Genomic DNA, 17,416 nt, shown 5'->3' with positions numbered 1-17,416 from the left:
TGCAGAACAGTCTATAAAGTACTTTTAAAGATAGCATCTCCTTGAATTTTCACAATGTCACCAAGAAGAAGGTATTGTTAGTGCTGTCTTACAGATGAGTACATTGAGGCTGGGAGTAGATAAATAATTTGGTCATGTAGTTCAAAGTGGTAGAAACAAGCCCCAAATCCAGACACTTCTGTCTCCAAATTGCTTATTCTTTTATGTCCTTTAAAAGGCAAAATACTGGACAAGATAGACCATTGATCTGAGCCAGTTCGGTAGTTTTTATGCACAGTGATGCCTCATTAATCTCATATTACTGGGGAATGAGCTGTTCGACGTAAGTGAATATTTCATGTAATGGAAGCTTTAAGTACTAAAGCTTAGCATAAAACTTTACCATTTTGAAGAGACTCTTTTTGGCTTGTGTTAGATATTTTTCTTCTGTAGGTCACTTCCTGTGCCAGCTCCATTTTCTGTCTCCAGTGTTGTCTGCCATCTGCAGACCCAACCCTGCATAGGCTCAGGACTAATGACTGTGGACCTGGGTGTGCAAGTGTAGTCCTTGCCACTGTGGAAATTGTAATCCGAGTTTGCAGCTACAGTTGCTTGGATTTAAGCCCTTGGATGCCTTCATAATCACTGAGCTGTGGCTTCCCAGGCTGATACTATCTTGTGCCCAGACAGTAGCTGTTCTTGGCCTTTTTCCTTTGTGTCTGCTGCTCAGTTACCCCATTAGAGACTTTGGAGACTGACCTGAATGACTAACGATTGTCTCCAGAACTGGAGGCCAATCCATGACTCTCCATGGCCATTTTTCTTAAAACGGAGGCCTGCTTCAATTATTGACATATTTAGGGCCCCTGAATTAAAGACTTGTGCTCTTACCTGATGTCAAGAAGCACAAAACTCAGATTATTTTCATTGCATCTTGCCTCATCCCTTTGGACAAGACCCCTTGGATTTTGATGATGTCTCAGGTCACCTTCAACTTTGCTGGTCTGGTCAGTTTTCCATAATCCCCACACTAGGGTCATTCTAACTTGATAGCATCGTGCAATTATCAAGCTCTTTATGATATCTGACTTCATTTTTAAGTAGCTTAAAATTTTTTACCAAAGTAAATTTTTATCAAAATCAAACAATTAAAGTTAAAAGAAAAACAAAACAAAAACCAAACATAAAATAGCCGTTTCCTGATCCACTTCTCCCTAAACTCTATTGAATCAAATACTAGCTCTTGGTTTATAAAATTTCATCATTTTTCACCTTTTATTGGCTTATTATGAAGATGAGGATTTAGCATACTTATATAATCCAACATCCTTGCTCCCCCTCCTGTTTTCCACGTGAAATTATACAAAAATGTTTAGATAAAACCATATTAAATGTTTTCCTAATTTTCCACCTAGCATTTTGTGCTTACATTTCCTTTCTCATTCAGAATGTTTTGCTTTCTAGAATTAATACTTAACTCATTTTTTTCCTTACTTGAATGTTTGTCTGTGTTCCTATCACTATTTTCAAACTTCCCAACACCAATGACTGTTATTTCTCAACCAGGCAGAAGCATCAGCTTTTCATTATTCTTGGGGACGCTCCTTCAGGAGTTCTCTCTCCTCTTCCAGGCTGTGCTCTGGGCATTCTGTACAGCTGGTTTCCTGGCCCTTCTCTTCACCTGTCTCCCGGGATGTATCTCTTATTTCCTGCCTCCCCTCTCTTTCTCTTCTTTGGTTATATCCTGATTTCAGTAGAGCACCACCAGTAGCTTCTTGAGAAAGCATGTGTGAGCAATATTTTTTGACACCCTGAAAGCCTTAATATGTATTACTCTTTCTTCACACTTTAATTGGTAATTTGGCTGAATGTAGAATATTGGGATGCAACTTTTCATTCCAAATTTGAAACTGTTGCTGCACTGACTTCCGGCTTTGATGTTGTTGAGATATCTGATGACATTCATATTTCCAGTCTTTTTTTCTTCTGTGAACTAGGTATTTATAATGTGAAGATTTTAGTATCTTCTCTTTATCCCACATGCTCTGAAAATTTGCAGTAGTGTGACATGGTATGGGCAACCTCTTTATTCATTGTGCTATACATTCAGGTGTCATAAAGAGCCACCAGACTATTTTAATCTGAAAACCTATGTTTCTCGGTTAAAGGAATATTTTGGGCATCAATATTTCGATAATTTCATTCTCTTTATTTTACTCTGTTCTCTCTCTTCTCTTTTTTTGGAACTCTGTTATACTGTGGCTTCTTGGACTGACTGACACTCAAATTTCCCTTTTACTTACTACTGTTTTATCTCTGTCTTTTTGTTCTGAGAGATTCTCTTGACTTTGTATCCCAAACTTTCTATCGATTTTTTTTCTGTTGAATTTTTTATTTCAAATATCGTATTGTCCAATTTTAAGAGTTCTAATTTGTTTTCTATTCCCTAAAAAAATGACATCTTGTTATTTTGCCAAGGATGAATATTTCTGTTTCTCTAAAGATATTATCTCTGTACAAAGTTTTCTTCTCTATCCATTGTCTTGATTTCCTCTGAGTTTTTTATTAATTTGTTTTAGTCTTGTTTTTTCTCACTGGAGGCTTAATTTTAGCATTTTTTTTGTCTGTTGATACTTGAGAATATTACATTAGAGCTGACTGGTCACTCTTTTTAGGTAGAGGCAGAGCTTGTCAATTATAATGTGCTAGTTGGGGATCCAGCTGTTTGTGGGAGAATCCTGAGTGTCAGAATCAAGAGATTGTGGATATATTCAGTTTCCCCATCTAAGAATCCTCCAGTTTCCTGCCTGGAAAGGTGGTAGTGGGAGAGGTATGTCCCTAAGCTGCCAGTATTTTTAAATCCAGAGAGTCAGGGAACCTGGAACCTCCTTGTTCTGTATGTAGACTCACTCATACACTTGTTTTCAGATGTGTCCCTCTCCCTACCATCTGCCACAATCCTGGGCTAAACTTTCTCTGTATCCTTTTCTTTGTTGAATAAATCTCTAGTTTACTGCCAAGGCAGGAGAAGAAACTTGAGAATTTAACTACTTTCTTAACAGACTTTAAACAAATTCTCCTGATGCAGTCCAGTTCCTCGTGCCTGTTGTGTGGCTGCCTCTGATTTCTGAGTTTTCCATGGATCTGAGGCCCACCTGGCTGGTTTCTCACTGGATCACTTCTGCAGGCCCTTGCTGTTCAGCTTCATCAGCTCTGACAGTTTTATTTGATGTTTTCTAGTCCTGCGTAACTGACATTTCTTGTCCACTGTTGATCCTTTCTTCCTTCTTTTTCCTTGTGGAGATGACACACACATACACGTTGATTTTTAGTAGAGTGTTTGGAGAGAACAGAGATAAACATGTGCTCAATATACCATGTTTAACCAGAAGTAGTAATTTTTCATCTAAATGAGAGCTTGCTGAGCATAGTTTAAATTTTCCTTGCTGAGTCTTAGCCACCCTCATGAATATTAATTGCAGCATGTGAAACAATCATTAGGAGGCTCTCCCAGATCACTGTACTTACACAAATTTTATCTGCTTTTTGTAAGTATTGTTTTCATTCATTCATTCATCCGACATGTTTTGTGCACATACTATGTGCCTGACACTGCGTATGTAGCAGTGAACCAGACAAAGTCCCTGCCTTTTTGAAGTTTTCTATCTATTTTTTATTTTTTCCTCTACGGCCATTTACTTATTATTGTCAGTGTTTTTGCCAGCTTTTTTTTTTTTTTTTATTTGCCTCTTCTGGTGTGTTATGAGCCTTGTGAATAAGGAAATCAAATTCATTAGGCCAGCATATGAAGGAAGAATAACTTCATGCTGAGTATGGACCTATGAGATTCTGGGATGCTTAATATGCATGGACTTTGTAATATTATGCTTTTCATGGATCTTTTCTCTTTCCTTTTTTTGCACCCTAGTTTTGATTCATGGTTGTATTTTTGATAGTTAAAATAGTCAGAAAAAGGGCTTCTAAGTATAGAATTTGTTTAGGATCAAAGGATTTTAGAGCTGAAAGAGATCTTTGAGGACACACAATAAATCGTTTTCATTTTATAGCTGTAGCAGTTTGTGCCTAGAGAGGTGAAAAGAATTGCTGTAGGTCACACAGCTAGTGATTCACCGATCCAAGGCTAGAACCCAGGCCCTTGGGGTTTTGTGCTAAAACATGCTTTGATTTATACCTTAAGAAGCATGCATGGAAAAAATAGCAGCCAGTTTAGGTGATGGGAAGTTATAGCGGAGATGGGGTTGCCTTTTCTGAAGGCAGTGGGTCTCATTAGATTGCCAGGGCATCTGCAGCTTGAGCTATCCCAAGACCTGAACAGGAAGGGCTTTAATATCTGCACCCTTCTTATGTGTAATGTGGCTACATTCCCCCTTCAGTCTAACTGGAAAAGGGGCTTGAATTTACAGTGTGCATGATCTTTATGTGTTTTCTGCTGATCACTGCTTAACAAGGTATTCCACAGAAGAGGTTTGTTAGTTTTAATAGCCCTTAAATTACTTATGGCAATTACCTGCATCACTTTCAACTCCATGGAGGTTATTAAAATGCTCTCATGGCAGCAGTAAAGAAATATAAAAATAGGTAAAGATGAAATTATGCCTGCTCTCTAGGCATCTGCTTGAAATGCATTTGCATTGCTTTTATACAGGGGGATACATTTAGTTCAAGACAAATATCCTAACTCTGAGGATGGATCAACTTAAAAGCAGATATGTATCATCTTAAAAATTATTTTCACACTCCACCAACTTTATTCCAGTGCTGTCTTCACAGAGGTAACTGGAAAATATTTTGCTTAAGATTTAATAAGCATTTGTTGAGACTCAAACATATGTCAGGTACTATACCAGGTAATGTCACATATGCTATTTTGTTTGAGACTCAAAGAACCTCTGTGATATTACACCTATTTTATAGATAAGGAAACTTAGATTTATAGAAGCAAAGTGATAATCATAACATCACATGGCTGGTAACGGCTAGTAAGTATAACAGAGGGGGATTCAAATTCAACTTCAATTCCAGCATGATTTGTAATATCCCACAAGTGCTGCCTACTAATGAGACGGCCTTACCTGTAAACAGAAATGCTTCTGTAGTATTTTTTTGCAGAATTCAGGGGACATTTTATGTCTCATGAGTCCCATCTGATCACTTAAATGCTATCATTTCTTGTATTTCTGTGGGCTAAAGTGCTCTCTCTGGGATTCTTTTCTTAAAACCTAAGGCTGGATAAAGCTTTACATAGGTCTTTAACCCCCAGTGCCCGGCTACTCAAAGTGTGGCCCATGGCCCAGCAGCATCAGCATCTTCTGGAACATCTTAAAAAGTAGAATCTTAGTCTCCACCCCAGACCTACTCAGTCAGAATCTACATTTTAACAAGATCCCCGGGTACATATGCATATTAATATTTGAGAAGCACTGCCGTAATGTGAGAGAGTCTGCCAGAGACTCCTTTTTCTGTTGAGGGTATTGACCACTGGGAAAGTGGGGTGAGAGGAAGAGGGAGGACTTCTATGCAGAGCTGGAGAACCCTGCTATGTAGAAGGCATTGCACATGAATCTCACCCACATCCCAGGCCTGTCCAGGACCTGCCCCAGGTAATTAACCGCAAGAGGGAAGTAGTGCATCTGCATGCTGAGATGAATTTCTCATGATGCATATTATTATTTTCCTTACAGATGACCCACAGCATTTTTTTTTTTTTTTTTTTTGAGACGGAGTCTCGCTTTGTCGCCCAGGCTGGAGTGCAGTGGCCGGATCTCAGCTCACTGCAAGCTCCGCCTCCCGGGTTTACACCATTCTCCTGCCTCAGCCTCCCGAGTAGCTGGGACTACAGGCGCCCACCACCTCGCCCGGCTAGTTTTTTGTATTTTTAGTAGAGACGGGGTTTCACCATATTAGCCAGGATGGTCTCGATCTCCTGACCTCGTGATCCGCCCGTCTCGGCCTCCCAAAGTTCTGGGATTACAGGCTTGAGCCACCGCGCCCGGCCGACCCACAGCATTTTTATGTGAAATGAGTGGATGCATGTTTCTGCTTTCTATGGTAAAGGTAACCGTCCCAAACCATGCCTCCCTAACCTTTATTTTTCATCCTGTTCCTTTTCTGATCTTCCATCTCTCTCTCTGACTTATTTCTGAGCATCATTCTCCAGGGGTCTCATAGTGCTTCTAACTTAAAATCCTTAACACCAAATACATTCCCTTTCTCTCCTCTTCTATCTGTGGTTAATAGTGACACTGATTTTTGAATTAATCTGGTCAATCATTCTACATAGAGTTATGAAGCAACTGCTATGAATTGATCCCTGTTGATGGTTCTGTTCTTAAGGAGCTCCACTCTAATAGGGCAGGTGAACTTGTAAACACAGAATTTCAGAAAAATGTGCTAAGTGTTCTGTTAGGGCAGTGCTGTCATTCAGCAGCCTCTAGTCACATATGGCTGCTGAGTGCTGGAAATGTGCCTAGTCTGAACTGAGATGTGCTCCAAGTGTAAAACACACACCGTACTCTGAAGACTTAGAATGAAAAAAGAATGTAATATATATATTAAGAGACAAGGTCTCACCCTGTCCTCCAGGCTGTAATGCAGTAGCACGATCATATCACTGTAATGTTGAACTCCTAAGCTCAAGATCCTCCTTCCTCAGCCTCTTGACTAGACTAGCTGGGACCACAGACGAATGCCGCTATCCACAGCTAATTTATTTTTCAATTTTTTGGTAGAGATGGGGTCTTGCTATGTTGCCCAGGCCGGTCTGTAACTCAAAGACTCAAGTAATCATTCTGCCTTGGCCTCCCAAAGCACTGGGATTACAGGCACGAGCCACCACACCTGGCCTAAAACATTAATGTTTTGAAATGTTGACTACATATTAAATTGATACTATTTTGGATATATTGAGTTAAATACAATGTATTAAAATTAGGTTCATCTGATTCTTTGTACTTTTAAAAATGTAGTTACAAGAAAATTCAAACTTGCTTGTGGCTAACATCATATTTTTATTGAGCAGTGCTCCATTGCTGGTTTGGGAGCACAGTGAAATCACAGAGTCAGGGAAGACTTCAAAGGAGGATGGAGGGGAAATAGAAGCTTTCCAGGCAAAGGAGAGAATTCTCTGTGGCTTTAGCTATTAGGAAAACAGGTGAGTTGAATTAAAGGAAATTAACAGGACTATTGCTTTTTCATTACTAACAACCATATCACCAGTGAGGTCCAGCCAGAGAACAAGAACATATCTCGTCCTGCAGTTCTATTATTGAATGGAGCCCTGCCTGGTTGTGTGGGGCTTTCTGAAGAATCACCCCATCTTTCCTTCAGTCCCTTTCAGGCTGCTGTGAGACAGTGAAATAAAATTCATTTTTAGCTCCAGATAAAGGGTTAAAGATGGTTCAAGGTTTTTCTGTTGACGTTCTGTTTTCCCTTCTAAATGGTGACTTAAAGTCAATCAAATGGCAAAAGGCAAAAATTGCTGATTCTTGAGGCTTTGGCACGGGGGAGGCTGGAGCTTTCTCTCCCTCTTCCGCTTTTCCTCTCATTTTTGTCCCTTAGATAAAATCTGGCACTTGAGAGCCCACATTTATCCTGCGACTGATGTGAGATGGCACATTTATACCACGTGGGAATCTTCTACCCCACATCCAAAACAATGAGAACTGTGGGCTCCGCAGCTGCGAGAGGCCATGCTCTCAGCTGGGCAGCATCTGCCCTCTGTAGCCTGCGGGTCTTTTCATCTGTCTTCTGTTTTGGAAAACACAGGCTTCTGCTGGGAGTCCTGAGATCTACAAAAGAGAAAAGGATGAGACAGGAGCTAGAGACCTAGGTAAAATCCCAACTGATGTACCCTGGATTCATCTTTCAGCTTTAGAGAGAGCCTCTAGGGGAAGATAACGAGATTTTATCTGTGGGCTCTGAGCTGGCTCTGGACAAAATGTGAGGTTTACTCACTAAATATGGATCAAATTATTTCCCTCTGCCAGGCACTGCTTGGAGTGTGAGGAAAGGAAGAGAAACCCGACTGTCCTGTATGATAGCAATTTTTATTCCTATTTTATGGATGACAAAACTGAGGTCAAATGCCTTGCCTGCACCACACATAAATGCTAAGTATGTGAGATTATGTGTGTGCTGAGTAGCTGAATTTAAACATTGTACGCTGAATTTAATCATTGTACATATATTGTGACTTCACATTGTACCCCATAAAGATACATAGTTATTATTTGTCAATTAAAAATTTAAAAATATAAATGTCTTGCTTCATTTGGTCTTAAAAGCCAGGTCACTTGCCAGGGGTTTGTGGTTTTGTCCTCTGCAAGGTCATAGGAGCTCCCTGCTCCCCTTTGCCTGCTGTCTCCACTCCCACGCTGTTGACACCCCTGGGTGAAGATTTCTTAGCCCAAGAGAAGCAGTTTGGAGCGGCTGCAAGCATCCGCCTTCCCTCTGAGATGGGGAGAGGCAGCCTGGGCGGGCTCTAAACTCCCAGTGTGTGTTTTGAGGCGTCAGGAGTCGGGGGTCAGCACATCCTGCCATGTCTGCCTGACACAGGGCACAGATGGCTGCTTTTTAAGGTAAAGCTAGCAGGGAAACAGCTGACAACAGAACTCTCTTTATTTTGATTCTTCTTTCTTCTGTGACTTAGTGTGTCTGAGACTGGCTGCAAATATGTTTCTCAGATAAAGTAAAATTTTCCTCTACTTTATCAGATAATGCACCATCATCCCCAGCCCACAAAGCCAAACGAGTGCCCCAAGAGTACACATTTTGGGCTGGGTATGGTGGCTCATGCCTGTAATCCCAACACTTTGGGAGGCCGAGGTGGGCTGATGGCCTAAAGTCAGGAGTTTGGGACCAGCCTGGCCAACATGGTGAAACCCTGTCTCTACAAAAAAAAAAAAAAAAAAAAAAAAAAAAAATTAGCCGGGCTTCGTGGCAGGCACTTGTAATCCCAGCTACTCAGGAGGTTGAGGCAGGAGAATCGCTTGAACCCAGGAGGCGGAGGTTGCAGTGAGTCGAGATCGCACCATTGAACTCCAGCCTGGGCAACAAGAGTGAAGACTTTGTCTCCAAAAAAAAAAAAAAAAAAAAAAAAAAAAAAATAAAGAGTACACATTTCTTCTTAGTTCTGGTTGCCATGTATATGTACGAAACACTGAAAACCACTTTTGAGTACCAAATTGTGAAAACATCAGACTTTGTATGTAGAATAAGTTGATATCATTTTGGTTGATAAATATTTGTCAAGCATGTGAGGTATTTTTGTTGAAACCCTCTGGCTGGCTGATCTCTCCTTGCTACTCCTTCAGACACGCCAGGGTTTAATGGCTGAAGAGCTAAACACTGTGTCAAAGGCAGGTATGAAAGAAGTGAGGAATTTAACCTGTCATAGCACCAAAGAGAAAAGACAGCTGGGGAGGGCTTTAGAAATCTTCCATCCAGGCTTTGTTGGACAGATGTGGAAACTGAGGCCAGAAGGGACGTGGCAGAGTAACCTAGCTTGTGGGGGGCAGGGTTAGGCTGGGAACTAGGACGGTTGATGGCTGGTCTAGCCTAGCCTCTTTCAGGGATCGCACGGTGAAGGGCTGCCTCTCAAGAGTTTATGTCTGTTAGGAGCAGAGAATACAAAAGTCCTGTGGTCCCTTCCCTTCACCAGTGCTTTCTCCAGGCTAGAAAAACTATGATGTCAGAAGGAGCTCATAAGCCCTGTGTGAAGATTTGCCATTCAGCTCCTCACTCTGGCCTAGAGAGGTTTTGTTATGCCAGACAGGGGCTCTGAACATCTCTGTCTGTCAGTGAGTGAGAGGCCTATTGGACTTGCTGGCTTCATCAAGCAAGGTGTGGAGAGATGTCAAGAGACCCTTCGGAGGATCCAAATCAATACTAGGCATGAAAACAAAGCTGGCTTTGAAGCCCCTGAGTTAACAAAGGAAAGTTTCTTTGCGCTCAGACAAGTTAGAACCACACAAAAATGGTCAAAAGTGTTTTAGGATCTTTTCCCCCACCTTGGATAGTTTTGGCTTTGAGAAGAGACTTTTCCCATGGTGCAACTGGGCAACTAGGATCTACATAAGGAGGAAAAGTAAGAGTATAAGGTAAATGAGGAGTTTGTCTTGTGTTGGTTGATAATCTACAAAGCTTCCACTCACCTTCTGTCCCAGCACCCAGGACTCATATTCCTCTCTGACTGCTCACTGCTACCAAACCAAGCCACTTTCCTGCACATCAGTCCTCATTCTGCAACTTTGCTTCTCTCACCCAAACTTATATGCACCATGTTCACACACTCCCTAACCCCTTATTCCTTCAAGGCCTTGCTTGAAGTGCTTCATGCCGGTTAAGTAGCTAGTGCTGTACAAGTTTATAGTTTTGGATAAAAATACTTTGCCCTAGGAGGCAATGTATTTGCCTCTTAGTCACAGACTAATGCTCTGTGATTTTGGACAAGCCATTTAGTATCTTGGAGCTTCCATTTTTCTTATCAGTGAATAAGTGATGTTTGCTCTACCAATGCAAGAGGATTGTTGCAAGATTTAAAACCCATGTGAATTAATGAATGTAAAAAAGACCTTGGTCAAACTGTTGCATGCTTTATAATAAGTGAGACAGCACGATTAAATGCCTTAAGTCAATTTTCAAGGCTTATGTCTGGTTAAGGGGTAGATAATTGTTGGTAGATAACCCCCCACCCCCAGATTCACCTGCAAAACTTACATTCCTCCACCTGTGTCTGTTTTGCCCCACTCCTTTGTTTAACCCCTTCCTTGTCTTAGCTTTCTTCTAGAGAGTGTAAGGGGTGCCCCTAGTGACTTAACCTCTTATGCATATTACACTGAGGCAAATCTGAAATGAGTCTCTGCAGAAGGAGAACAAATGCCAGCCCCTGGAGAAGGACCAGCATGCTTTGCTTTTTATTCCTTTCAGGGTTCTGACTGCCGGATTGCATAGTCTAGCGAGGAGATGCTGAGTGCAACTTTTCCTGTTTCTCAGAATTGGTGCCTGGGCGCCCAAAAATGAGGCTGAAAAGGCCCCAAATAACCCATGTTCTAAAAAAAGAAGCCAAAAAATGCACCTGTTTCCCGGCTCAGCCTTCCTGGTCTGTGGTTGCCATCCCGGGTGTCATCCTCACTCTCCACTCTGCCTTCTGGTTCATTGTTCATCGCTGTAAGGGATGAGAACGCGAGGAGGGGAGAGAGTTAATGCTATCGTGAACCTCAGGAGTGAGGTGCTCCTGGAAAGAGGTGTTTCCTACTATCCCTGAAAAAATATATATAGTTTGGATTTGTACCCACCCCCACCATCGAGCTGTCAACCCCCCTCATTAAGACACTTGTACCAGGGAGAAGGAGTGACGGGAATAAAAGACAAGAGCAACTTGAGTCTTCGTTTCACTGTTCACATCTCTCTGTCCTGCTTCTTTCCTCACCGAAGTGCTGGGTTTCTCTTCCAAACCAGCTACAATGAGCAGTCTTCATTAGGAAATGGGACTATGGTCCCAACATGGGACTATTGGGGACCCTCTAATAGCCTTGTCCTTGACACACATGACTTTGGCCACCTCAGTAGCAAGAGGCATCTGAAGGGATATGCTCGAGATCCCTGGAGTCCTCAGAAATGTCTACAGGCAGGTGTCCTGGGGTCCTGCATAGAAGGGCACTGGCCAGGCCCTGAGTGAGCTCAGCTGGGCCTCCAGACTCACCTGCGATCACAGCCAGGTCGCTCTCCTGGTGCTGATCCCAGCTCCTTTCTGTCATTCTGTAGCCCTCCGGATTTGGGTGTCCTTCGGACTGTCCTGTTGGGAAGCCTTCATCATAGTCCTCACATCGACTGAGCAGCCTGAGCAGGCACCACGTCTGGCTCCTTTTCTTAATGCTCAGCTACTGGATTGTAGTCCCAGAAACGCCACTTTGGCAAGGTTAGACTGCAACGTGTGAGGCGAACGAAGGCCACAAGGTGGCAGCAGAGGATTACCCACTTGCTAGTGGAGTTGGGAGGCTCTATGGGGGTAGGGAAATGGATTTCCTTACCACAGGGCAGGTTGGAAAGCAAGTGAACCAACATTTTAGAGGACTAGGAGATCAATAGGAACAGGTACAGAAAGATTCCAGGAGGGTGTTGAGGTAGGACTTGAATAGAAAGACTAATAATCATGTATTAAATGTTTGTTATGAAGCAGGCAATGCTCTTAGCGCTTACACATTACACGATCCATTTCTTAGAACAACCCTGCAATTATTCCTATTCTGCTTGTGAGAAAATAGAGGCTCAGATTGATTGAGTTACTGGCCCAAGTTCACAAAGCTATTAATCAATGGAATTAGGGACAAAACCCACATCTGACAGACTGTAAAGCCTGAGTTTTGAACCTCTATGTTAAACAGTGCAAGCATCAGGATAGACTAGTGGTTCTCAAAGTGTGGTCCTGGAACCCCCTGGGATTGGCATCACCTGGTGACTTGTTATAATGCACATTCTTGGCCAGGCGCAGTGGCTCACACTTGTAATTACAGCATTTCAGGAGGCCGAGGTGGGCAGATGACTTGAGGTCAGGAATTTGAGACCGGCCTGGCCAATATGGCGAAACCCTGTCTCTACTAAAAACACAAAAATTAGCTGAACATGGTGGCATATGCCTGTAGTATCAGCTACATGGGAGGCTGAAGCAGGAGAATTGCTTGAACCCAGAAGGCAGAGGTTGTAGTGAGCTGAGATTGTGCCACTGCACTCCAGCCTGGGTGATAGAGTGAGACTCCATCTTTAAAAAAATAAAATAAAAATAAAAAAATAAAAATAATAATAAATGCAAATTCCCAAACCTACTGAATCAGAAACCCTGGGGTGGGGCTCAGCAATCTGTGTGTGTGTGTTTTAATTTTAAATCTATATTTTAGTAGAGACAGGGTCTTGCTATGTTGCCCAGGTTGGTTCCCAACTCCTGGCTTGAAGTGATCCACATTGGCCTGCGAAAGTGCTGGAATTACAGATGTGAACCGCCCTGCCTGGCCCCAGTCTGTGTTTTTAAAAGCCCTCTGCCAGGATTCTGATGCTGCTCCAGTTTGACAAGCACTGGGATAGATAGTATTCCAGCCTGTCAAATGCTGAGCTGTGGATTTGCCTAGGAGCATTGCCTGTCATGGTGCAGTCACCTCTGATGGAGCTGGAACTGCCCCACCCTTGACCTTGACATCAGGCCAGCTGGCCCCAAAGGTAAGGAAGTGGTTCACTCCAATTCTACCCCTTACCTGCTGGCATTTTTCTCCCTCTTTAGCTGTAGGTGGGGGAGGAAAGTCTTTGTGGGAACTGGAACTTTTCTCTTCATTAACATGACAAACAGGCTACCTCTATCAAGGACAGCCCGGTGAGACTGGCCTGGAATTTAGAATCTCCTTATAAATAAAGTGTCAGCTTTAAGCATTAATGAAAGACATGAGATCTTTATGGTGCCATTCATTTCTGATCTTGCCAATTTGGTAGCTAAAAATGACTGCTATCTTTGTCCAAGCCACTAATTATGCAACTCTGTACTGATGTGTGCTAGTTCAGGTTCTTAGCAAAAATGGTTATTCCTCTAGAAATATTATATAACATTTAAGACTGGAAGGAAAGATTCCAAATAATTAATCTCTGTATTTTCGCTAAGAATTTTGGAGTGATTTTAAGTTGTTTCTTTGTGCTTTAAGAAATTTTTGTTTTTAACTTTGAAGTGTGTGTGCATTTTTCAGTAAGAGAAGAAAACGATGCTGTTTTATAAACAAGTCTTTTATTCTGGGAGATGAACCCATCAGAATGAAAGTTATGTGCCTGAAATTCCTGATGATTTGACAAGGGAAGACTGTTTGAAGCTTTTGTATAGTCATTTAAAGAAAAAGAAAACTCATTAATTTTCAGCTTATTTATTTTGATGTTTGTGATTATATCCACAGGATATAGGAGGTATTTTTTTTTTTCTGAGGTTACAAAAGGATATTAAGAACAAGGCAATGTTTAGGAGAGCAGATTGTTTAAATGGAGTTTGAACTACCTTTGACATTCTCATGTATATGCTAACACTGATGAGCTTATTACAAATTTTTTCTTACATATTCATTCGTCAGATTATAGATTATGCATCTCTCTACATTAACACCTATCTGTAGCTTTAAAATCAGACTGTGGGATATAATAGTATACCCAGTGAGCTCTAATCGTTTGTGACTGTTAATTCAGACACATGCAGAAATGACATGTTCGGGAATCCTCTTTCTCGGGTGAATCCCAGAAGACCTTCAATGGCTTGGATATCTAAGGTTGCAGACGTGAAGCAACAAGATCTGTTTAAGTGATCGTCTCTCACAGGATGGCTTTCGGATACTTCAAAAATGTATGGAAGCCAAGTAGCCTTGGGGAGGTAAAGATCTCCTAAGAGCGAACTCCTCATTAGCAAAGGACCCTTCTGATGTAGAGAAACTAAGACCTTTGGGTGCCCCTAAAAGGCAAGCTGTTTCTCGGTCTCCATCAGATCTCAGATAAGCTTCTGAGGATGGGGCCACAGCAGCAGCAGTGGTAGCAAATGCCAGCTGATCCCCACGGACTGAGCTGTGGAGGACCCCCCCAGCCTTACTAGAAAGGAAAGTGACTCTTCTGAAGCTGGGGGGACACAGCAGGAGCACCATCTGGCAGAGCCCCTCCTCTGCAGGGCTGCATGCAGACAGGCCTGAGAATGAAAGATGTGTATTATGCATCTTATCTCACTTATACATTTGTCCCTTGCTTGTCTTCCCCATTAGAATTGTTAAAAAGGAAAAATCTCAAGTTTAAATTTATCCGAGTTTGTATAAGCAAAAAACCCCAAAAAACAACAACAAAAATGATTAGTGAAATGAATCTGGCAGCCCCCAGAACCAGAACAGTGTCAAAGAGCTTCTGTGTGCCACGTGATCAGACAGCAGTATTTATGGACAGAAAGGGGAAGTTGTGTAAAAAGAACAACTTATTATAGCTCAGCATTTTGTCTTACTTGAATCAACTGACCACCTACCATTGACTGAAGTTCAGCTGTTTGTTACATGAGTATACTCCTAATTTGTTTCATTTAGTATGAATTACCATATATTGGTTTGATCTGTTGGGCTAGGAACCCAATGCAAATCAATGGCATGCTACAAATTTTATTTTTATTATTATTTTTAAAGATGGGGTCTCACTATATTGCTCAGGCTGGTCTTGAACTCCTGAACTCAAGTGATCCTCCCACCTCGGCCTCCCAAATTGTTGGGATTACAGGCGTGAGCCACTGTGCCTGACTAAATTGTATTTTAATAGAATAGACGCTTCCTAAAAGCCAGACCTTGTCTCTCAACTTCAAGGTGTACCCTCAGCATCTAAAACATAGTAGACAATAAATATGCAGTGAATGAATAGGTGAAGGCTCCCACAAACTCTAAGTTTATGGTATTTGTTGACACTTTCATTAAGTTATGGTGTTTTTCTAATTCCAGCAATTCTTTGCTTTTCAGCAACTGCACACAAGAACTCCACTAACCAAAGTGCCAGTAGGTAACCTTGAAGATGATGCTGAGAAATAGTTTTCTTGACACAAGAACCCTGTGGACTCTTGACATCTAAGAACCTTAAGACGGTGGTTTTCACACTTATTTCTGCGGCAACAGAGCCCGTTCTTTTCTGGAAACCTGAGGCAGAGGCCCACAATAGAAACAAGACAAAAGCAGAGATGCTCAGGTTCAAGCTGGGATATGTGACTCTGAGCCTGGCCTGCTCAGATCTCACCCTCCTTCCTTTCCTCCAAGAAATCCCAGAACACTTTCCTGCAACACTAGAATAGTGGTTCTCACCCTTGGCTGCACAGTCATCTCCTGGAAAGGCATAATTTCAGCCCATGAGACCGAGCACACAAGCTCTGGCTATGATATATGTTAAATAAAATGTCCAGATAGAGTTTGAAATCAACCCCATATTATGCTTTACGGAAGTCACTTCTGAATTGTATGTTACCAATCCTAGCACAGTAATTCTCAATCCTAGATGCTCACTGAAGCCACCTGGGGAGCGTTAACAATTACTGATGCTGAGACTAACTCTGTCCCATTCCCCAAGATTTTGATTTAATTTGTCCACTGTGTAATCTGGGTGTCTGGGATTTTAAAGCTTTGTGGGTCTCTTACAAACACTCTCTACCCCATGCTGGTGGGGAATAAGCAAACTACGACAGAAGCAGGCGGAGGGCATTCTGCCTTATGTTGTAGGTAGCTGTCTGTCTTCTGTTATCATGGCTATAAGTGATCCTGAGGGCACGGAGTGTGTGTTATTCATTTCTTTATACTTTGTTTAGGACTGTCTGTTACTGCAGTCCCTCAGTAACAGGAAAAGCATATGCCTTTCATTAGCTGAGTGATTGCAAGCAGCTTCTCCTTTCTAATCCTCAATTTCCTCATCTGCAAAATAACAAAGTAATGGTATATACCTTGTATAGTTTATGTAGGGATTAAATACAATATGAAAATGGTTTAACAGAGTATCTGATACATTATAAGTGCTTATTAAATGCTTTAAAGATACTGTTCTTCGTATTAGCTATTTATACCAGAACTAAGAGTTTCTGCCTTATATTGTAAGGGAGGTAAGACTTGGTCAGGTGAAGTTAAGATTACATCTATGAAACTTGTTTATCATAAAGAGGGTTATTAAAATGATAAACAGGTTTAAAGAAGATTTAAGCAAATATTTATATATAGCATTCGTAGCAACTGGATTTTAGGGAAGGTAAGTATTCTTATTCCTAATCATTTGACTTAGACATGGACGGCAACTTTGACTTCCCAGAATCCACACCAGGCTATACTTTTAGAGAGAGGCTCCTGGATTAGGTATGCCCACTATGGAATTTCTTATGTCCCTAGGAATTAGAAGGCTTCATGTGAACAGATGTAGCTTTGGGATTTTGTAACTTTGTGAATAAAATTTCAGATGAGGACTAATATCCTGTGGTCTACTTGTATCCATCTGTTTTATGTGGCATTGTTTGTCACTGGGTATTAATTTACTCCTTCCTTTGTCCAGCATGAAGAATTAGAATACGTGTTAACTTGTTGAAATCACTGATTGCTGAATTTGCAGCACAGTCAGGAAATAAGCAGGTGGTAAGTGGTGAGTAACACAGTGCTTTGGAGGAGTGTAAATTAACAGCTTCATGAGGTATTGTAGTCAACATTTCTGCCTATGTCTATCATTTAGGGCAAAGCTGTCGGGGTACACAGCTTCTCCTTATCATGACCCAGATGGAATAAAAGAGGCCCAGACCCCGCCTGGATCCTTTAGGCCTTCCCATGCCTGGGTGCTCCTGACTTGATTCCTAGTAGCCACTCTCTCTGTGTCTGAGAGCTTGCCCCAAAGCAGCAGAAAGCCACTGGGCCTTCAC

The 17,416-nt window shown here is 41.8% G+C and overlaps 1 long non-coding RNA gene across 3 annotated transcripts in view; it reads left to right on the top strand.

The window, feature by feature from the left end:
- The window catches only part of LOC105465359 (uncharacterized), a 103,694-nt gene extending 86,722 nt beyond the window's left edge, over nucleotides 1-16,972 (top strand). For 2 of the 3 annotated variants that reach the window (XR_011611954.1, XR_011611955.1), the window contains exons 2-3: nucleotides 14,209-14,389; nucleotides 15,498-16,972. This is a non-coding gene — a long non-coding RNA (uncharacterized lncRNA). Of the gene's footprint in view, nucleotides 1-12,839; nucleotides 13,210-14,208; nucleotides 14,390-15,497 lie in introns of those variants that run through there. The other variant, XR_011611953.1, reaches the window with a different exon arrangement.
- The last annotated feature ends 444 nt before the right edge of the window (nucleotides 16,973-17,416 follow it).

Source organism: Macaca nemestrina, chromosome 13 (genome assembly GCF_043159975.1).
Source record: "Macaca nemestrina isolate mMacNem1 chromosome 13, mMacNem.hap1, whole genome shotgun sequence".
Lineage (NCBI taxonomy): Eukaryota > Metazoa > Chordata > Mammalia > Primates > Cercopithecidae > Macaca > Macaca nemestrina.
Note: the sequence above shows the minus strand (reverse complement) of the source record. Positions and strands in the feature narration are given on the sequence as shown.